The sequence below is a fragment of the Lissotriton vulgaris genome, chromosome 7, assembly GCF_964263255.1.
Source record: "Lissotriton vulgaris chromosome 7, aLisVul1.2, whole genome shotgun sequence".
NCBI classification, from domain to species: domain Eukaryota; kingdom Metazoa; phylum Chordata; class Amphibia; order Caudata; family Salamandridae; genus Lissotriton; species Lissotriton vulgaris.
Genome location: NC_141695.1, coordinates 1,754,634,292 through 1,754,656,973, shown reverse-complemented (window position 1 = coordinate 1,754,656,973; position 22,682 = coordinate 1,754,634,292). Strand labels below are relative to the sequence as shown.

The window sequence follows — 22,682 nt, the reverse complement described above, 5'->3', positions numbered from 1 at the left end:
AAACTATGAACATTAATTCAAAACCCCTGGACTTTATCCCAACTTTTCCTTACCTTGGTATACTGTTTGAGCAATCCGGCCTGTGGTCAAGTGCAATAAGGGCAAGAAGGCGGATGTTCTGTAAATCTATAATGGCCTTAAAAAATGTTATCAAAAAGATGGGCAAAAAAACTATTTAGGGAGCTTTTAACAATTTATAGAGCAACATGCGTAGCAATCGCTATCTATGCTGCAGGTATATGGGGATATGCCAATGTGAAATGCCTCCAGGTGGTGGAAAACATGTTTATGAGATACCTTCTAGTTGGGGCGTGGCTTGGACGCCGATCGGGATGGCGGCGTGAGCTCGCAGCTCCGCGCGGAATCCCGCTAATTCTCCTGATTTCTGCACCCTGGGCGACCCGTGCTCGACACTCCTGCCCTACGAAGTATAGGGGGGCCACCGGGTGTCGGTAGGAAGTTGCTGGGGGACTGCTAGCCCCAAGGAGACCCTGATGAGCGACGGCTGAGGTGTCGCCGAGAGTGCGAAGAAAATGGCGGCGGAGCAGACGGGCGGCTCCGGGCACCGACGTTGAGCGGCCTTGGCCCCGACTGGCGGAGGACTCTGCAGCTGAGAGAGTGAAGCAGTAGGGACTGTGGTGACAGTCCTGAAGATCGGGGGACGGGGACACCGGCTCCGCTCGAATTTTGAGACTATTAGCTGGCCGCTATCCCTCCCCATTCCCCTCCTCCTCCTGGCACACGAGGAGGCAGGTCAGACGGTGTATCCCCACTTGGCCCTTGGAGCTGGGGGCATCGGCGGTGGCACTTGATCCTGCCCAATATTGGGAAGCTTGCACTGACCCGCGAGTGCCGGGACCAGACGGGTTTCCTGGCCTGTGACGCAGTACCCTAAGATGGCGGCTTCGGGAGGGCTGGTGGCCGTGGAGCGCGGACAGGGGGACATGGCGGCGCTGTCCCAGATGGGCGAGACACCCCCGCCGGAGTTGGACCAGGAGCAGCGACTGAATAGACGCCTGGATGCCATACTGGACGCAATTACCTCGACCAAGGAGGCGTTGCAGCAGGACATTGCGCAAGTAGCCACGGGGCTGGGGCTATTGCGAGTGGACCATGCGAAGCTGGCGGATAAGGTCAAGGACCATGATCAGCTGCTGTTGGACCTGAAACCGTCGGTGGTGACTGCGGAGCATAAGATCACGGACATACTGGCCAGGTTGGACTCGCTGGAGAGACGTGCGGAGGATGCTGAAGGCCGCAATAGGAGGAATAACGTGCGGGTCGTAGGCCTGCCGGAAAGAATTGAGGGGGAGGATGCGGTGGCCTACATGGAGGACTGGTTTCGAACTGTGGTGGCGCCGGAGGGGCTTACTCCTTTCTTTACCCTGGAGAGAGCCCACAGGGTGCCGGCTCGCCCGCCAGGACTTGGCCGCCCCCCCCGACCGATGGTGGTGCGGCTTCTCCATTATAAGGACCGGGACCTCCTCATCCAGAGGGCCCGGACGTTGGGCCCGTTTGAGGTGGAGAACAGCAGGGTCACAATCTTCCCGGACTACACCCAGGCAGTCCAAAGGAACCGAGCGTCGTTCCTGGCGGTGAAGAAGGAGCTGCGAGAGGAGGGCATTCAATACTCCTTGCTCTTCCCCTCCAAGCTGCGGGTTATTCTGGACGAGACCATGCACTTCTTTCAGACTCCGGACGAGGCATGGCAGCGGCTGGAGTCGTACAGGGCGGGGACGGACAGGTCCCACAAAAGTAGGCGAGATCGGCCTAAGCCGCCTCAGATCAGACAATCGCAACGCATCCGGTCCCGCAATAGGCGCCAGCGGGAGAAACAGGAGGCCCAAATGGCTGCGGAAAAGAGGGATGCGCTCGCCGCGACAGCGGCCATCACGGGGTCGCAGCAGGAGAGTGAACTGGTGGAGTCGGACTCTGGCGGTGAGGGCAGCAGGACAGGAGAGGACCTTTCGGAAGCGGAAAGCTCGAAGGGGCCGGTGGTGACCCCCCAGACTTCTGATGGGATATTTCACGGTTGAGGCTGTGTTGAGACTTGGACATGATCTGATGGTAGGGCGGTATCCTGCTGGTTATGGGCGGGTTGCCGGGTAGGGTACCACGCGGGCAGGACGGGATGGGAGTGCGGGGCGTGGGCTCCGCTAGCTGGGATCGGCGATACCTCACCCCCCTAGGGCCCTTAAGGCCTTCTGTGGTGGAGACCACAGGTTCGGGAATGTGTGGTTGGTCTGAGGTTTGGATTGGGGCTGACACTGGGTTTGTAGGCTCTGTCCTGGGGAGTGGGGTTTGGGGTGTTTTTCTTTCTAGAGTTTCTTTCGGGGGGGCAACTGCTTCGGTGGGGATGTGAACTGGAGGTGTTTGACCTGGACTGCTTGCTGCTGGTATGGGGACGTTACCTAATTTAAAATGCCTAACGTGGAATGTCCGGGGGTTACGAACCATGGTCAAACGCCACAAGGTGCACGCATATCTGGTACGAAGGGGGGTCCAGATTGCTATGCTACAAGAGACCCATCTGACAAAAAAGGAATGTGCTGCGTTGCAAAAAAGATGGCGGGGCCAGGTGTTCGGCACCACTTACTCAGCCTATGCCAGAGGGGTACTGATTTGGGTGAGAGCGGGGATACCGTTTCAGGTGCTGAACCAAATGGTGGATCCTGAGGGTAGGTTTGTGGCGGTGGAGGGGCGGTTGTATGGTAGGGATGTGGTGCTCTGTTGTGTGTATGCGCCAAATGCTGATCAGGCCCGGTTCTTCGAGGGCCTTTCCGGGTCCCTGGCTTCTTTCCTAGCGGGCCCGGTGGTACTTGGGGGGGATTTCAACTCGATTACGGATGTGGTATTGGATAGGTCTCACCCCCCCCTTGTTGATTCCCTGGTGCGTAGGTTGGCCATGCACAGGAAGGACTGGCAGGACAGGTGGGGGTTGCGGGATGTGTGGCGGGAACAGCACAGGGACACCAGGGACTATTCCTTTTACTCAGCTCTCCATGCACTACATGTGAGGATAGATTCAGTGCTCTGTGGCGGATCCTTGGCCCCATTGATATCACACACAGAATACCTGGCTAGAACCATTTCGGACCATAATCCCCTATTGGTACATATTCAGTGGCAGCGGGAACGCTCAGCAATCCCAACATGGCGGCTCCGGCCAGACACGCTGGAGGACTCAGTGTTTCGTGACGCTGTCCAACAGGGCATCCATAATTACTTCGGCGAGAATGAGGGTACAGCCACGTGCAGGTCCACTGAATGGGATGCGATGAAAGTGGTGGTGAGAGGGGTATGTCTGGGCCGGTTTTCGAATGCTCGTACGACTGTGTTGAATGCACTTGCAAAGGCGGAGGAGAATCTGAGAGACTTGGAGCGGCGTAGGCCGGCCAGGCCAGACTTACAGGCCCGGTTGTTGGAAGCGAAGGAGGTGGTCGCCACCGAAACGGAAAGGTTGAGGTGTTACGACTACAGGCAATACGTGATTAGGGCGCATGCTGAGCGGGACAAGGTGGGCACGCTCTTGGCCAGACTCGCTAACCCTGAAATTAGGGGCTGCCCGGTCCTTAGCATTAACAACGCACTGGGGGAGACGGTATATTCTCAAGCAGCGGTGTTGGAGTGCTTTCGAGTATATTATGAGCAATTGTACCAGAGTCAGTTGGGAGTGGAGGCCCCGGAAATTGCGGAATACCTAGAGGCGAGGCAGCTTCCAGTCCTTGATGGGGAGGACGCGAAAGAGTTGGGCGGTCCGATCACGCTTACTGAAATACGGGTGGCCATTAAAAATATGGCTCGGAATAAAACACCCGGGGTGGACGGGTTACCAGTGGAATTCTACCAACAGTTTGTGGACAGCTTGGCGCCCAGACTGCTGGTGGTGTATACGGAGGCTTATGAGTCGGGGGGTTTGCCTGAGTCCATGAGGGAGGCTTTGATAGTGCCGCTTCTAAAGCCCGGCAGGGATGCGACTGATGTGAGGTCCTATCGCCCGTTGTCCATGCTGACGGTGGACTATAAAATCCTGAGCCGGATTCTGGCCACCCGGCTGGCCCCACACATGACGAGCTTGGTACACAGGGATCAGGCGGGGTTTATACCCACGAGGAGCACGGCGATGAATGTCCGCCGCCTGGTGGGGATAATGGACGCCATGTTGGACGAGGATGGGACCCAAGCGGTATTATCCGTGGACATAGAGAAGGCGTTCGATAGTTTGGAATGGGTCTTTCTGGATGGGGTGCAGGAGAGGTTTGGCATAGGTGATGGGTTCCGCCGGTGGACAAGGGTCCTGTACTCCTCAGCGAAGGCGTGGGTACGCCTGGGTGGTTTGGTGTCTGCGGCGTACCCGGTGGGCAGGGGCACGAGACAGGGGTGCTCCCTTTCCCCCCTCCTGTTCGCCCTGGCGATGGAACCCTTGGCGGTCCATGCCAGGACAGGTGACAGATACGCGGGGATAGATTGCGGCGGGCGGCTACATCACATCTCGCTATATGCGGACGACCTGTTGCTGTACTTAGACGACACAGAGCGGGCCCTGGAGGGAGCGATGGACCTGTTATCGGAGTTTGGCCAGTTGTCGGGCTTTAAAGTCAACTGGGCGAAGACCTGTGTATTTCCGCTGAGAGCGGAGACGCCCGGCCCTGCTCGTGACCTAGGGGTAGTCTGGGAGCCTTCTTGTTTCACTTATCTGGGAGTCCGAATCTACCATGCGACCACGGACCTATTAGAAGGCAACATTGGTCGGTGCGTTCGGGCGCTGAGGGGCAGCATGTCCTTTTGGTCGACCCTTCCGCTGACGGTACTGGGTAGGATTGCTCTCTTGAAAATGGTGGCGCTCCCCCGCCTCCTGTACTACTTCAGGACGTTGCCCATTTGGATTCCTCAGAGGGTCTTTAGGGATTTGAGGACGATGATTATTGGTTTTCTGTGGGGACATGGCCGCCGCAGAGTGGCTCTGAGCACGTTGCTACGCCCCAAGATTGAGGGGGGGATGGCTGTTCCTGATTTTGAACTGTATTACTTGGCGGCGCAGCTCCAGGTTCGCACGCAACATGTGGCCCGGGTGTTTAGGGGACCGGAGGGTGACCGAGAGCTGGGGATCCAATGCCATGTGCTGTCTTATATCGTCATGCAGCAGAGGCTGGAGCTGCGGGGCCTCACAATGGAGGAACGGACGCTCAGGCAGTGCTGGCAGAGGAGTCTTAGGAGAGCGAGGGCGACTCGGCCTTATGCACCAGAAATCCCGATTGGCATGTTGACGGCCCTACCACACGGGGGCGATTGGTCCTCATTGCTAGAATGGGAGGAGGCGGGTCTTCAGGTGGTGGGAGACCTGTATGTCGACGGGACCTTGGTGCCCTTCGGGGTGCTTCAGGAGCAGTTCGGGCTGTCTGACGGGGGGTTCCTCTTGCATGCGGCGGTGGTAGCAGCTATACAGAAGCACTGGAAAGGTGGGCTCATAGAACCGGACACGACTATGGCGTGCCAGTATGTGGTGATGGCGGCGGGCACCTTTAAGGCTGTGACCTGCCTCCATAACAGGATGTTACACGAGGGACTGGAACCGCTCCAGGGGCACAAAGCTAAATGGGAGGAGAGCGTGGGCAGGCCCATCCCAGACACGGTGTGGAGCCACATTCTGCGGCGCACATGGAAAGGCACGAGGAATGCGCGTTTCCAACAAGTGCATTTCTTTGTGCTACATAGGGCCTATCTGACCCCGGAAAAAATACGGCGGTACTTTCAGGTGCAGGACGCGCGGTGCCCGAGGTGTTCGTCTCCGGAGGCGGACATGGACCATTTGTTTTGGGGTTGTCCGCATTTGGAGGCCTATTGGGCAGAGGTGGGGGACCTCCTAAACGATGTGACCGACAGGGAGGTGGACTTCGACATGGCGGCGTGCCTGTTGCTCTGGTTCCCGCACACCAAGCACACTAAGGTGACGAGCAAATTTATTGACTTGGGCCTGATACTGGCACAAAGAGAGATCTCGTGGCATTGGAAGTCTAGGAGCGGGCCGTCAGTGAGGAGGTGGAAGAATGAATTGTTGCGGTGGTCTGAGTGTGAGAGTGTGCTCCGAATGAAACAGGCTGTCAAGCTTGGTAATGAGAAAGCCTTGGATGCAGCGCGTGCGTGGGAATTGGTGGTGCAAGCCTTGCGCGACTCTTTAGTGGAAGAGGAGGACTGAGTGACTGGGACCTGTGGACACTGCGAGGCGTACTAACTCAGAGTTGTCATTGACACTGTAGCGGGATCCATACTACACATCAGGACGGGACACACTCCATCAGCAGTTGCTGGGGTGGGGACACTGGGGGGTTGTTGAGTGGGAGTTCGGGGTGGGCCGGAAGCCAGGAGGTTGGGAGACCGCGATGGCGACACTGTGCTGGGAAGGGCCTGTGGGGCGTGGGTGATGCGCGGAGGAGGCAAGGGGCGCGGGTCAAGTATGGAGGGCCCAACAGTGCGCGGGGCGGGTCAAGAGGCGGATGGTAGCAACGACCTGCATATGTGGGATGGCTGACGATGTTATTTGTTGTGGGTGGGGGGGTAAAATGCAGATACGTAAAATTATCTTTTGACCATTGTCCCAATGGGACATTCACCGTGATGCCTTCCTGCTATTTAAGGTACTACGCCGCCCGGCCTCCGGGATGCGGGCTGAATGGCTGTGTATGGTTTACGTTTTAATGCTTGAACGGGGGGACATTACGTGTGGACTGGTTGAGCCATTTTTTATTCTGTGGTTTCTAATTCTGCAATAAAAACAAATTTACAAAAAAATAAAAAAAATGAGATACCTTCTAGTTGTACCAGAGAGTGTCTCTACTTATATTTGCCACACGGAATTTGGTCAGCCATACATTGAAGATATTATTAAGGTACAACCTGTACTTTTGTGGCATAGGGTTTGGAACACAGAGGAGTGTGTTCTTAACCGTACTATCTTAAAGGACGTGACAAGCCTAGATTACGTGAGCAGGATAGGATGGTTATCCTATGTGAAAATGTTTTTAATAAATCTAAAAAATAAAACAATAAAAATAAAAAAAGTAACAGAGTCCCTCTCAGACAGCTGATAGGACAGGATAGATAACAGAGTCCCTCTCAGACAGTTGAAAGGGCAGTTTAAAGAACAGAGCCAATTTCAGACCGTTGAAAGGACAGGATAGGTAACAGAGTCACTCTAAGACAGCTGAAAGGACAGGTTAAGGAACAGAGCCACTCTCAGACAGCTGTAAGGACAGTTTACAGAACAGAGCCACTCTCAGACAGCTGTGAGGACAGGATAGGTAACAGAGTCAGTCTCAGACAGCTGAAAGGGCAGTTTAAAGAACAGAGCCACTCTCAGACAGCTGAAGGGACAGGTGAAAGAACAGAGCCACTCTCAGGCAGCTGAAAGGGCCGGCAAAAGAAGAGAGCCACTCTCAGACACCTCAAAGACAGGATAAAGAACAGAGCCACTCTCAGACAGCTGAAAGACAGGATAACGACAGAGCCAGTTTCAGACAGCTCAAAGACCGGATAAAGAACAGAGCCACTCTCAGACAGCTGAAAGGACAGGATAGGTAAAAGAGTCACTCTCAGACAGCTGAAAAGACAGGAATAGAAACACAGCTGAAAAGGCACGATAAAGAAGAGAGACACTTTCAGACAGCAGAAAGGACAGGATAGGTAACAGAGACGCTCTCAGACAGCTAAAAGGAAACAACAGGTAACAGAGTCACTCTCAGACAGCTGAAAGGACAGGATAGGTAACTGAGTCACCCTCAGACACCTGAAAGGACAGTGTAAAGAATAGAGTCACTCTCCAGCAGCTGAAAGGACAGGATTAGTAACAGAGCCACTCTCAGACAGCTGAAACAACAGGTTAAAGAACAAAGCCTCTCGCAGACAGCTGAAAGTACAGGTGAAAGAACAGAGCCACTCACAGACACCTGAAACACAGGATTATGAACAGAGCCAGTATCAGACAACTGGAAGGACAGGATAAAGAACAGAACCACTCTCTGATAGCTGACAGAACAGGATAAGGAACAGAGCCATTTCAGACAGCTGAAAGGAAAGGTTTAACCCCTTCTCAGCGGGGCTAATTCCCCCACGGTGCGCGGGAGAGGGGCCGCGTGTGGCGCCACGGTGCTCGTGACGAGCTCAGCTCGTCACGCTGCACGGTGGCGCTGTGCTCATGACGAGCTGAGCTCGTCATGACAACACCTGTTTCCGTGGAACGCTCAGCACAGCAGTGGAAATAGCCCCGCGTGTGAGTGCCGCAGTGGTCATGACGAGCTCAGCTTGTCATGAGCACCACGCCACCCTGCCTCATGACGAGCTGAGCTCGTCATGAGCACACAAGGTGTTAAGAACAGAGGCACTCTCAGTCAGCTTAAAGAACAGGATAAAGAAAAGAGCCACTATCAGGCAGTTGAAAGGAAAGGGTAGATAAAAGAGTCACTCTCAGACAGCTGAAAGGGCAGGATAAAGAACAGAGCCACTCTCAGACAGCTGAAAAGAGAGGATAGATAACAGAGACACTCTCAGACAACTGAAAGAGCAGCTTAAAGAACAGAGCCACTCTCAGACAGTTGAAAGGACAGTATAGGTAACAGAGTCACTCTAAGACAGCTGAAATGAAATGGTTAAAGAACAGAACCACTCTCAGACAGCTGAAATGACAGGATAGATAAAAGAGTCCCTCTCAGACAGCCGAAATGACAGGATAGATAACAGAGTCCCTCTCAGACAGCTGAAAGGGTAGGTTAATGAACAGAGCCATTCTCAGACAGCTGAAAGGGCAGTTTAAAGAACAGGTTAGGTAACAGAGCCACTTTAAGACAGCTGAAAGGACAGGTTAAAGAACATAGCCACTCGCAGACAGCTGAAACAAAAGGTTAAAGAACTGAGCCACTTTCAGACAGCTGAAGGGACAGGTGAAAGAACAGAGCCACTCTCAGGCAGCTGAGATGGCAGGCAAAAGAAGAGAGCCACTCTCAGACACCTCAAAGACAGGATAAATAACAGAGCCACTCTCAGATAGCTGAAAGGACATGTTAAAGAACAGAGCCACTCTCAGACAGCTGAAAGGACAGGCTAAAGAACAAAGACACTCTCAGACAGCTGAAAGGGCAGGTTAAGGAACAGAGCCACTCTCAGACAGCTGTAAGGACAGTTTACAGAACAGAGCCACTCTCAGACAGCTGTGAGGACAGGATAGGTAACAGAGTCAGTCTCAGACAGCTGAAAGGGCAGTTTAAAGAACAGAGCCACTCTCAGACAGCTGAAGGGACAGGTGAAAGAACAGAGCCACTCTCAGGCAGCTGAAAGGGCCGGCAAAAGAAGAGAGCCACTCTCAGACACCTCAAAGACAGGATAAAGAACAGAGCCACTCTCAGACAGCTGAAAGACAGGATAACGACAGAGCCAGTTTCAGACAGCTCAAAGACCGGATAAAGAACAGAGCCACTCTCAGACAGCTGAAAGGACAGGATAGGTAAAAGAGTCACTCTCAGACAGCTGAAAAGACAGGAATAGAAACACAGCTGAAAAGGCACGATAAAGAAGAGAGACACTTTCAGACAGCAGAAAGGACAGGATAGGTAACAGAGACGCTCTCAGACAGCTAAAAGGAAACAACAGGTAACAGAGTCACTCTCAGACAGCTGAAAGGACAGGATAGGTAACTGAGTCACCCTCAGACACCTGAAAGGACAGTGTAAAGAATAGAGTCACTCTCCAGCAGCTGAAAGGACAGGATTAGTAACAGAGCCACTCTCAGACAGCTGAAACAACAGGTTAAAGAACAAAGCCTCTCGCAGACAGCTGAAAGTACAGGTGAAAGAACAGAGCCACTCACAGACACCTGAAACACAGGATTATGAACAGAGCCAGTATCGGACAACTGGAAGGACAGGATAAAGAACAGAACCACTCTCTGATAGCTGACAGAACAGGATAAGGAACAGAGCCATTTCAGACAGCTGAAAGGAAAGGTTTAACCCCTTCTCAGCGGGGCTAATTCCCCCACGGTGCGCGGGAGAGGGGCCGCGTGTGGCGCCACGGTGCTCGTGACGAGCTCAGCTCGTCACGCTGCACGGTGGCGCTGTGCTCATGACGAGCTGAGCTCGTCATGACAACACCTGTTTCCGTGGAACGCTCAGCACAGCAGTGGAAATAGCCCCGCGTGTGAGTGCCGCAGTGGTCATGACGAGCTCAGCTTGTCATGAGCACCACGCCACCCTGCCTCATGACGAGCTGAGCTCGTCATGAGCACACAAGGTGTTAAGAACAGAGGCACTCTCAGTCAGCTTAAAGAACAGGATAAAGAAAAGAGCCACTATCAGGCAGTTGAAAGGAAAGGGTAGATAAAAGAGTCACTCTCAGACAGCTGAAAGGGCAGGATAAAGAACAGAGCCACTCTCAGACAGCTGAAAAGAGAGGATAGATAACAGAGACACTCTCAGACAACTGAAAGAGCAGCTTAAAGAACAGAGCCACTCTCAGACAGTTGAAAGGACAGTATAGGTAACAGAGTCACTCTAAGACAGCTGAAATGAAATGGTTAAAGAACAGAACCACTCTCAGACAGCTGAAATGACAGGATAGATAAAAGAGTCCCTCTCAGACAGCCGAAATGACAGGATAGATAACAGAGTCCCTCTCAGACAGCTGAAAGGGTAGGTTAATGAACAGAGCCATTCTCAGACAGCTGAAAGGGCAGTTTAAAGAACAGGTTAGGTAACAGAGCCACTTTAAGACAGCTGAAAGGACAGGTTAAAGAACATAGCCACTCGCAGACAGCTGAAACAAAAGGTTAAAGAACTGAGCCACTTTCAGACAGCTGAAGGGACAGGTGAAAGAACAGAGCCACTCTCAGGCAGCTGAGATGGCAGGCAAAAGAAGAGAGCCACTCTCAGACACCTCAAAGACAGGATAAATAACAGAGCCACTCTCAGATAGCTGAAAGGACATGTTAAAGAACAGAGCCACTCTCAGACAGCTGAAAGGACAGGCTAAAGAACAAAGACACTCTCAGACAGCTGAAAGGGCAGGTTAAGGAACAGAGCCACTCTCAGACAGCTGTAAGGACAGTTTACAGAACAGAGCCACTCTCAGACAGCTGTGAGGACAGGATAGGTAACAGAGTCAGTCTCAGACAGCTGAAAGGGCAGTTTAAAGAACAGATCGGCTTAGAGACCGCTGAAAGACAGAATACCGAACAGAGCCACTCCCAGACACCACCTTCCGGGTCCTTCTATTAAAATGCAACTCTTCAGTAGTACGCCTTGTGGAGCGGGCTTATTAAACTCAAGAGCATCTATCACTTCTGATTTCCCTCTGGGTTCCGACCCTCCAAATAAGGATCTTGATGTGAAATATTGATGTCTGAATCCTTATTTTGCCTGCAAAGAGTTTTATCCTCTATTTTAGCTCTTATGGAAAGGTCTGCAAACAATTCAGATTATAATTTGGATTCACTTTTGTCATTGACTAAATCAATAATTTCAGGTCATATACAGCCTAACAGTAAAGTTTCCCTTCCTTTCTCTTATAGGCCTAACTCTTTGCTAGAGAGCCCTCCTCTACACCTTCAGGCACCTAATTTGAACCGAATGAAATCTACCCAAACTAGCTGTTTTTTATCCGAACTATCGCAGCTTTGGTATTCAGGTGGGTACGCCCCTGGGTTCCTAAAAAAACATAAAGATAAAAAAAATTGTTGACTTATTTGATAAATCTCAGCCTTTTTTTCGCTACAGCAATTCTTCGATTCTGAGGCCTCTATGTTGCTGGCTGCTAATTCGCCCCTTTTGATCACAGAAAAGGGCAAAATTAATTTAGGACGTAAAGTTTTTCAATTTTTTTTTAAAAAACATGGCTTATAAAATTGTTCATCTTACTATGAAGGAATCAAAAACTGCTCATATTTCACCAGAAGAAAAGTCCTCAAAAAATGGAAAAAAATTCTGCTGGCAGAAAGGAGAAAACAAAAAGGAGAAAAATCCGGAGGATTAAGAAAAAAAGGGCAAAACAAATCCGTTTTGACCCTAATATAAATTTACCTTTGCCTCCGATCCCTGCTCTAAATGATCAGAAGAGGGAAGAAGTTCAAGTGGAAGTTTCTCCAGTGGACTTTAACTCACTACTGTTGAACTCTAGTAGTGCAATCTCGGTGTCACAAGAAGCTACTATTTTAAATTTAAGTATTGCAGCGGGGGCAAAATGTAGTCTGAATCCTAACACTGTGCTATTTTCATCTGCTATGAGCAGTGATGTGACCTATCATTCTAGAAATGTGTCTATGGGAGACTCCAATGTTAGCCTTCAGTCTTCTGTAACTCATTTGTTGTATTTTGTTTTTATTTTTGATTGTGAGCTTTATATGAATAGGTCTTATCTATTGAGTTGTTTTGGTGAAATATACGATCTACAAATGATCCAGAGTTGTGATTTGGCTTTGGTTCAAGTTTTAAAATATGGCAACCTTGGAGGTACCAGAGTGACATTTGGTTCTAAGGTGACTTCCCATTTAATTATGACAAATTCTGATAAACTACGGTGCTGCAGTATCCGGTCCCTAATGAGGAGAAATCTCCTGAAAAAAGAGCCCATGAATAGGCAGTTTTCCACCATACAAGACCTATTGTCCTTTGATTCACTCCATTTGGAGAGAGAAAGGGTATTACAGGTCTCTCTCAGTAAGGATGGAAGGAGGGTCTCCCTTCAACCAGAGAAAAAGATAGTCATGTATTAACTGTAGATGATGAAAACAAGAAATGGAGTTGGGTGGCAGGTGCTCTCAATGTAAATAGGTCAGTTGGCCTAAGATTCGGGAACTCTTCTTAGCATGGGCCTTAAACTGATCTCCTTAAGCACAAACAAAAACAAATTGTTATTCTTGAAAGAACAGAATGCCGATATAATATGTATTCAGGAGTCCTGGATTTTAACAAATTGGTCCATGGAAGACTACTATGTGCTCCAGGTGAGCAGGGGACATGAGAAAGTAGGCATCGCTATCCTGCTTAGATCAAGCCTCAAATGGATATATAAAACAATACCACATGCCTCCAATCTATTTCAGTCGATTAAGCTAGAGACCAAGGAAGATTCTGTTAATTCTGAGTCCCATCTAATTGTAAATGCATACATTCCATCAAGCTTATCCAATACATATTTACTAAAAGATCTGTTTGCCTTTGTCTCATCTATCCTGGAAAACTCAGAATGTAAGAACCTAATATTGGTTGAAGACCTCAATGCTAAGGTTTCCACCCATAGTATGGGGCTTTTTGCTAATTCCAATAAGGATGAAGCACTAAATATCCCGCCTGCTCAATTCTGAAATCAAAACCAAACCGATAAAAGAGGAACAGTTTTCCTCGAAGGCTTAAGAAATTTGCATTTTTGATAGTCAATGGGAAACTAGGAAAATATATCCCAGATAAAAATACACATAAGGCACCAAATAGTGGCTACATTATTGATTATGTAATTGCCTCAGCAGATCTTTTTAACCCCTCCCACGCCCATGACGAGCTGAGCTCGTCATGAGCCACGGTGCTCCGGTGCTCATGACGAGCTGAGCTCGTCATGACCCGTGGAAAGCTCGCACTCTGGGCTAATTCTCCCACTGTGCTGAGCATTCCATTAAATGGGCGTGGTTGTGACGAGCTCAGCTTGTCATGATCACAGGAGCACTGTGCCTCATGATGAGCTCAGCATAGGGGCGCTGTGCTAGCCCCCGCCCCGCAGCACAGCAGGGGAATAGCCCCAGCAGCCAAGGGGTTAATAGGTTATCCTATATGGACATTTTAGATAATCAATTCAGTGACCCTATGGTGATTGGTTCAAAAATAGAGTTGTCTTGTGTTGGGGGAGCTCTTGGAATTTTAAGGATAAAGTGGTAGCTTTCAATAAAACAAAAAACAGAATTTACTGGAAGACTCTAGCCGTTTTAAAACTTAAACAGTCTTTAACTATTTTAATAGGAAATCAGCAGTTCATAGTATCAGAAGATCTAGACCACCCCCAAACTTTTAGCCATAGCATAAACAGTATGGTCATGTCCTGTAAATTCAGTCATCCAATAATTAGACAAAGACCAGGTTTAAATCCATTACTTCAAATAAATACGGAATTAAACAAATTAGTGAGGGCTCACTTCTTGAATTATTCCCCTGAACAAAAAAGACTAATAGGTTTATTAGAGGAAAAGACAACAGAAAAAACGCTCCTTAAAAAAAAAAAAGGAAGATTATGAATGGGTTCAATTAACTGAAGCTGCTTCAAAAGAATATTCAAAACTTTACTGGGAAATAATTGTGGAAAGTTCCGTTTCTAGAATTAAATCTCTTCCCATTCTAATAAATGAAAAAGAATGGAAAACTTACCTATTAGCCCTTTACTCCGCAAATCCTAATTCCTTTTGGTCTGACCTCTTTTTAATGAATCCCACAAAAATTTCTGCTTACAATAATGCTCCCTCAAAGGGGGAAGACATTGGACTCATTAAAATAATGAGAGCCTCAGGAGCAATGGGTCCTGACGAAATCCCTTTGTCAATTATTAAAAAAGAGCCAACACTATGGGCTACATGTCTTATCCCTTTGTTTGAATATTGTTATCTGCATGGTCCGGTAGTATCCTAATCCTGCTGTACAAAAACGGCCAAAGACATTTCCTAGGTAACTACCGGCAAATAGCCTTATTAGACGCAGTTAGGAACATATTTGCTCGCAGTATTCTTGACAATCTTACTGATTGGGTTGTAGAGGAGAAAATTCTCCCCATTGAGCAAGCAGGGTTCAGAAAAAAAACATTCCACCCTAGACAACATCAGTATGTTGAAACTAATAGAAGAGACATACACTGTTTTTCGCAGAAAGAACATCTATGTGGCATTTATAGACTTTTCTACTGCTTTTGATAAGGTAGATGGGCCACTTCTTTGGGAAAAGCTAAATAAAATGGGGGTGCCTTCAACTCTGTTATCTTCAGTTATAGCCCTACACTCACAAACATGGTGTCAGGTACTAATGGGGGGAACTCAGGGCCTATCTTCAGTAATCACTACAGAAAATGGCTTGAAGCAAGGTTGCCTATTAGCACTTCTTCTGTCCTCTTTATATGTAAGAGATTTACGAGATTATTTTCCCTTAATGGAAGGAGGTGCTCCAAAGATAGGTGGCCGCTCATTTCCCTGCCTTATGTACGCAGATGGCATTGTAATTATGGGCCTGACACCTATTGGTTTGAATAAAAAACTGCAGAATTATACGACTGCACAATTTTTGAAGATTACTTTTTCGAAAAGTAATGTTTTAATTATGAAATGAGGTACAAATAGAAAAGTCTGTAATTTTGCTTGGGGCATTGGTTCTGAAAAACTTGATATTGTAGATTCCTGCCTCTATTTGGGGAAAGTTATTTCAAGTAGTACAAGGATTACTCCGCACACTGAACATAGCTCTTTTAAAGAGGCATCGCACAAGGGGAAGGGTAGTTCTCCCCACATATCAGGTGGAGGGGGCATGTGTTAGACCTTCTACCATTGGTGTGAGTCTCCCTTCCATTTTTCACTGATTGCCTCCTCTGTTTTTGATATGTTTTGCTAGTTAGATGCTTTGGGCACTGTGCCACTGCTATTCAGTGCCACGGTGCAAGTGCTCCCAATGTTAAATTGAAGAATGGATTATGGACTCCATGTTTGGCTTATTTGATTTACTTGTCAGACACTAGTACAGTGCACCACGGTGCCCAGGGCCTGTACATCAAATGCTGCCGGCGAGCTTGCAGCACTGGTTGTGCCACCCACAGAAGCAGCTTGCAAGGTGTGTTTCAGGCCTGCCATTGCAGAGCCTGTGTGCAGTCTAGTACTGCCATGTCGACTTGTCAAGTGCACCCTATTGTCAGTCTCTAAACCTTCCCTTTTTTACTTATCAGACACCCATAAGGTAGGCCCACGGGCAGGTTGCATTGTATGTAAGAGGTAGGGCATGGCCTACCTCTTACTTACTGTTGCAAGGCTCCCTGCCCCCATAGGCCTGAATGGGCAGTTTGATTATAACATCTTATAATCTTAACTGACCCAGGGAACATGGTGGAAATTCGAATTTAGAATCCCTGAACTCAGAATGATAAAATACATATTTTAGTAAAGTTGGTTTTTACATTCTGTGTTTGAAAATACCACTTTTAGAAAGTAGGTATTTTTTTACCTAACCATCTAGCCTGCCTCTGCTAGGTTGTGTATTGTATAACTGGTATTATGAATGACAGGGGCTGGTGTGGCTCCAGGAGACAGGGTAAGTCAGCACAGGGCTGAATAGATCCATTTGCATGTAGAGTGGTGGGAGGAGTAGCACCTTGGTCTGAATAGGACTGCGCCTGCCTTCCACAATGCTGGCTCCACCTCCAGTGATATGTCTGATGACCCTGGCCCACCCTGCCAAAGGAAAGAAGGAGCCATGTAAACAAAGTGCTGCAGGACTGTACAGAACTGGTTAGGACTAGGTACAGGAACCTCTGCCTTCAGAGGACAAAGGATTTGCTAGTATAAATATTGGTGCCCAAACCCCAAGATTTTAGATCATTTCTGGGAACACAAGATGAACCTTTGCCGAGGAGAAGAACCAAGGAAGCTGCAGGAGTTTGGACTGCCCCTCTGCCAGTGTGCTGTTTGCTGGGTTCGCCTGCAGTGGTTTCTTTATTGCCAAGGAAAGGAGAAGGAACTTTTTAAGAACTTTCATCATCTTGCAGAATATTACTCCAAGGGCTTGATTTGAGCTTGCCTCCTGACCAAAGTCTCAGGGATACCAGACTTCACCCCCTCTGTTTGTCTGCTTCTGGAACTTGCTGTTCTAGCTGCTACAGAAGGAATTTCGCAACACCGATGCCGGCGAGCAACGCCGTCCTCTGCATCAAAGCGATGAGTTCCGCTCCGACGTGCAACATAGACCTGACGCTGCCCGCCTTGCCACATCAGCGCCAGTAAACGACATTGTAAGCCTTCCATAGCCATGAGCGCTGCTCCGACTTGCAACATAGGTCCGAAGCCAACATCATCGCGGAGACGATTGTTGACGTGGGTGGTCAAGAATTCATCGAGATCGTGATATCGTACAGAACCATGGTTTCGGCATCATCGTGATGTCACCTCCTCTCCGGTCGGGAACCAACGCCTCCCCTGCCTGCGCCAGCATCCAGGACACCGATGCATCATCTCCCCCGAAGCAAGGAACTGACATCGCAATGCGCTAACGAAGCCGCACCTCCCAGATGCCTTGAGCTGTCTTTGGTTTGGCTTTTCCAAATTGCTGTTCTCTGTGGGTCTGTTTTGACTCTGGGCCCAACGCCGCACACCTCGCGGCCTCCCCGTATTTTGGGATTTCTTTGACCTTGACGTTGTGATAACTCCCATTGAAGTTATCTGTTGCTAAAGACTGCTTTTAAGTGAATAACCTATTTTTGAACCATATCTACCATCGTGAAGAATGATTATTGATGACAGTATTGTAGATTTTTGTCGTTTACGGTCTTGTGATAAGTCTATATAAAGAATTCTTATTTTTATAAAACCTGTGTGGTGTCCATCTGTTGTGTTTTCACTGTATTACTGTATGTGTTCACAAATGCTTTACACACTGCCTCTGAGATAATCCTGTCTGCTTGTGCCAAGCTCCCAAGGGGGTGAGCAGGGGTTATCCAGGAGTGTAATGCACTTTCCCTGACTTAGAAGCAAGTGTCCCTCTTTGGACAAAGGTGCATACCATTGCCATATAGAGACCCCAGTTCTAACACTCTGGCAGGTGAGGGAAACATAGATGAAAAGGCCCTCCTTTCCTTTGATACAGAAAAGGCCTTTGACAGTGTTGATTGGGGTTATCTTTTTTGGATCATGGAGAGGATGGGCATAGGCTGCAAGCTTGCCAAAGGGATATGTATAAATCAGAGCCTGTACAATATGGGGATTAACAATATCCAGCCAATTATTTATATCACTAAATGTGATTCCAAAGGTGTTCCAACTTGAATCTGTCCCTATGGGGGAAGGTTCAGGTTATCAAGATGAATGTGCCCCCAAATTCAACTATATCTATTGAATGCTGCCTCTATTTATTTTCCCTTTCACCTTAGGGCCATCTTTTGCGCCATTTCCTTTTTATCTGGGGATCGAATAAACAGATTAAAGGTATCCAAGTTATATTCTTTTAATGAGAGGGGTGGACTCTGATTATCACATTTAAAATGCTACTGGTTGGCGCAGCAATTGGCCCTCTCAAACTATATTCTGCCCACCTTCAAAGCTACATGCTTTTGGGTTTTTCTAGATTGCCTTATTTTACATGAGAGTGAGGACCTAGCCACATATTATACTTCATGAACCTGAATCACCCCGCTTTCCAACCCAATCGTACATGCTTCTCAGTGTGCATGACACAGAGTCCAAGTTGGTGAAAGTATTTGGCCACCTACACTCTGATATGGCGCAAAGCAGCCATTACAACAGGAAGGGAACAGATCTGCTGGTCACTCTGGAAAAATCGTTGAATTTGCCATAATGCCAGTATTCTCTTTAACAGTACCTTAAAGCATCAATTGTCCTAAGGCTTACTGACGTTTTTGAAGAGTGGGGTTTTTGTGGAACTATGCACCAAATTGATTGATCTCTGCTGTTCTACCACATCATCCCCAATGCACTAATGATGGGAACACACAACTCAATTCAGAATTCCTCGAAGATTACTCGAATACACTCATGGCGGACTACAACAAGGGATTGAATGAGGTTCAGCTAAAGAACAGCTATTAAAACATTCTTCATTACTGGCTCTGGTCTGGAAACTGTATAAAGCCCTCCTTAGCCCAGAGTTGAGAAGCTGGAGATGTAGGGAGCAGGACTATGACATTTTCATTTATTGTGGGAATGCACTATGCTACATGGCTTTCGGCAACAGACTTGGGACCATTTGAGGATGGAAATGCAGGTGTTCAACTTCTGCCCGCCTGCCTGGTCCGAATACATTATTCCTCAGACCTACCTACTGTAGGAAAGTAGGATCTGGTTTGATGGTTACCCCCACTTTTTGTTTGGTGTCAGTGTGTTTTTCACCCAGTCTGACTGGGATCCTGCTAATTAGAACCTCAGTCACTGCACTTTCTCCCTTAATTGACTTTGGTAAGTACTTTTGTACATCCACACTTGACTACTTGTGCACCCTTGTAAGTCCCTAGTAAATGGTACAAAGGTACCAAAAGCATAGGTACACTAGATATCTCCCATGGGCTGCAACATGTATTGTGCAACCCATGGAAGCCCACGTAAACTGTGACTACAGGCCTGCCATAAAAGACTGTGTAAGTTGGTGCTTGCACCTCTCACAACAGATATGTTTCCTTATATCTGAGGTCACTGCACTTAAAAACTATAAGTCACCCCTATGGCAAAGGGTGCTTGGTAAAAAGTGTGAGGATGCTCCTACTTGAGTAAGACACCTCTACAACCCTGGAGTTGATTTTCCAGGCATTGTAAGTATTGGCGCCCATTTAAATACATATAGTGAACATCAGTCATTATGAGATTTCTAACTATATAGTGGCTGCCCTGAACCCAGTAAGTTTGGCATCGAACATGATGGAATCATACCCCGACACTGATTCCAGTTTCTTCCAGGTTCTTCAACAGACCTGTGGGAATCAAGGACACCCGAAGAATTCTCCCTTGGAGTAAAGGAGTCACTCCCCAGCCTTTGTAGGCACTGCAGTGAAGCTGAGAGGTCTGCTGCTCCAATCGTCCTACAGACTTCATGAGGTTCAGCAACACAAGTGGTGGTTCTGCAACCCCCTCTAGGCCTGACTTGTCCTCTCTGCAATTTTTACGACAATGTCCCTCGTCCAAACCGCTGGGGCCAAACCCCTGGTCACTGTGTTGACTTGCCCTTCCCAAGACTTGGTGGATCTGCACTCCAGAGATCTCGGGCTACAAGAAGCTCTAGCCTCCAATATCTCTTCCCTCCAAGATCAGCGTCCTCATCACATCCTCTGCACAGTAGGCCTTCTTCCTTGGGGAGATGCTACTTTGCCCTTCGCCTATGGGTCCTCCTGAAGGTCTTCAATTCCTTCAGTGGGCTCTCCTGATTGCTCAGGGCCTGCTCCGCCTCTCTTTCTGTTGATGAGTCTCTTGGACTTTGCTGGTTCCAACATTGCTCCTTCTATGTCATCCACTCCAGTTGCAGCTACCAAGACTTATTGGTGCTCCCGCTGGATACTGACTGCCCGGTCACTGACATCCAACATGGGATAGCTTGTGCACGGCTCCTGGTCTTCCTGAGCATTGCCTGGTCCTCACAGCTTCAGAGACAAGGTCACAGCCGACTCTTCTGAACCACCCAACATCTGTGGGCATTGTGTCTTTGTCCCTCCTGGTCATGTCTGAGTGGCATAAGCTCTGTTCCCTCTGCTTACAGGTTCTTCACTTTCAGAATACACCTTTGGATACCACTGGACTGCTTCATTGTCTTCTCCAGAGGCATGTTTTTCTTAGTCTTTCATTGTCCTCTGCGGAGGTTTCTGACATCTTTTCACTGCTATGAACCTAATTTCACTGGTGTAGGTAACCTGGTTCCAGGGGCATCCTCGGGTATGGTGGCTCACCAACCTTCCATCCTCCAAGGTAATTCTTCAGGGTTCTCTGGGAAGGGTCCTTCTTCTGCAAAGCTGCAATTGCTACTTCTCCAGTGACTTCCATTGGTCACTCAGCTATGTTTACACTCTGCACACAGCCTCCATGGGGTTCCTGGGTACTTACCATGGGTGGTTCCTCGTGTCTCTTGTGCTCTTTGTGTCCCCGGCTCCTCTGGTTCTTCTGGTCTGAGTGCCATTCTCCCTTGCAGTTCGCATTCCATTTTTAGCTTATGGTTTGGTCTTCCCCTGGAGGCCACTGTATTTTATGCTACTTAACTGAAGTATTCTAGTGTATTTGTGTTTATATCTCCAGGTAGGAAATATACCAATGTGTTAGTGAGTGTTGTGTAATAAATAGAAGAATGTTTATATGAACACTGTTCTAATTCACCGAACCTGCACTCTTTCAAGATAAGCCTGAAGGCTCTTCACAGCTACGACTTAGAGAGATTTCTATCTTTATCAAAGAATACTTAATGTGGCATTCAATATGGCGAAAGGAGACCCTTACACTGACAAGAGATATTATAAAGGATGTTTTGAAATTATATGGGGTCGATAATATAACCTGGCTACGATACGTCGAATCTACTTTGAAAGAAGCTGGGTTGCATCATCTCTTTGAAGACCCTACAACCTGTTGGTCTATTTCTAAAAACAACAACAGTTGATAAAAGTTCTATTTCTAAAAATGACCTGAAAATTAATTTGCTATCTAATTTACAGACAAGAAGTGAGGCTGTAAATACTAAGTTGTCGACATTTACAACATACCTGACAGCCCCTAGCATAATTGAAATGGATATAAACTCAACATACGTATCGTTCGTCATTAACCTGCAGCATAGGTATATCTTGGAGAGATTCAGTTTAAATTATATTCCTTTGATGTTGGGTTTCCCTGTAATATCTATGTTGCCTCTGATCTTCCATTCTGTACCTGTGATGAGCGATCTATCCAGAATGATATTCATTTTTTGTTTTTCTGTAAATTACATCGTAATGAAAGAAAAAGGTTTATTATCGCTCTCATGCGCAAAATGAATTTTAAACAGGGTTGTGTGGCCCTCTACTATCTGCAGTTATTATCTGACCCTCTTACCTGTTTATCTTTGGCGTCTTTCTTTTTATCTGCCCTAAAAAAGAGACGTTCCATTAGCTGAATTAACTGAATTTTGTATCTTTAAAAGAGGAATCAACTTACTGTATTGTGCTAATAATTATGTATGTAGACTTTTATAATGTGGAAATTTCGTAAAATCTTTTGTATTTTAACCTCACGGTAATGCTGTGGAATGTTTTATGCTTTCATTGTGTTGGTGAAGTAAAGTTACTCGACTGACTGACTGACTGACTACTAAAAATCAGGATTTACTGGATTAGTGCAAGGTGTATCACTTAAATAAATGTGCAACTTATACTAAGCCAGCCTCCTACACCTACTATGATGGAACATATCAATAAATGGCGCTCACGCCCCCTTGACATGGCAAGTTCGCCAACCTGTACCTTTAGAAAACAACCAAAATTCTTTCATTCCAGTCATGGCTGGAAATTATGTATGTTATGGTGAAATTTCAGAGACAAATTTTTAAGCTAAATGACAAGCTGTTGACTTTTGTGGACTTTTAGGGAACCTTCCTCAGGGGCTAACGTCAATGACAAATCATCCACTGCACGTTTGTTACCTGCACGCCACCCTGCCTTTGGTCTTTGGATGACCCCAACTTACTGTATACCACTCTTAGGATGTTATCTCTATGTAACTGCACAGTGTACTGTTCAGACCCATCAGGCAAATGTTCCCTGTTCCTTGTTTCTCCATTGATGGCTCCATTGTGGAAGGGTTGCAGGATTCAGTACATGCACTGGGACCCTTAGACTGGGCAGGTCCAAGAGAGGGAATGTCCCTCTGCTTACCAAGGGGGATCATTTTAATTTTAATTTCCATTGTCATAGTTTTATGTTCAGGTTGGTCAATCTGGGATGTTAATGAA

At 47.8% G+C, this 22,682-nt stretch overlaps 2 protein-coding genes across 7 annotated transcripts in view; one reads left to right on the top strand and one right to left on the bottom strand.

Moving 5' to 3' along the window:
- The window catches only part of LOC147706586 (uncharacterized), a 487,499-nt gene that overhangs the window by 163,333 nt on the left and 301,484 nt on the right, over nt 1-22,682 (bottom strand). The gene's annotated exons all lie outside the window — the stretch shown is intronic.
- LOC147706587 (cell adhesion molecule CEACAM6-like) overlaps nt 1-22,682 on the top strand; it is a 139,158-nt gene that overhangs the window by 25,006 nt on the left and 91,470 nt on the right. For 2 of the 6 annotated variants that reach the window (XM_086933076.1, XM_086933079.1), the window contains exon 2: nt 11,555-11,670. The exons of the other annotated variants lie outside the window; for them this stretch is intronic. The gene's annotated coding sequence lies outside the window, so the exon portion shown is untranslated. The remainder of the gene's footprint in view (nt 1-11,554; nt 11,671-22,682) is intronic. 6 annotated transcript variants of the gene reach the window in all.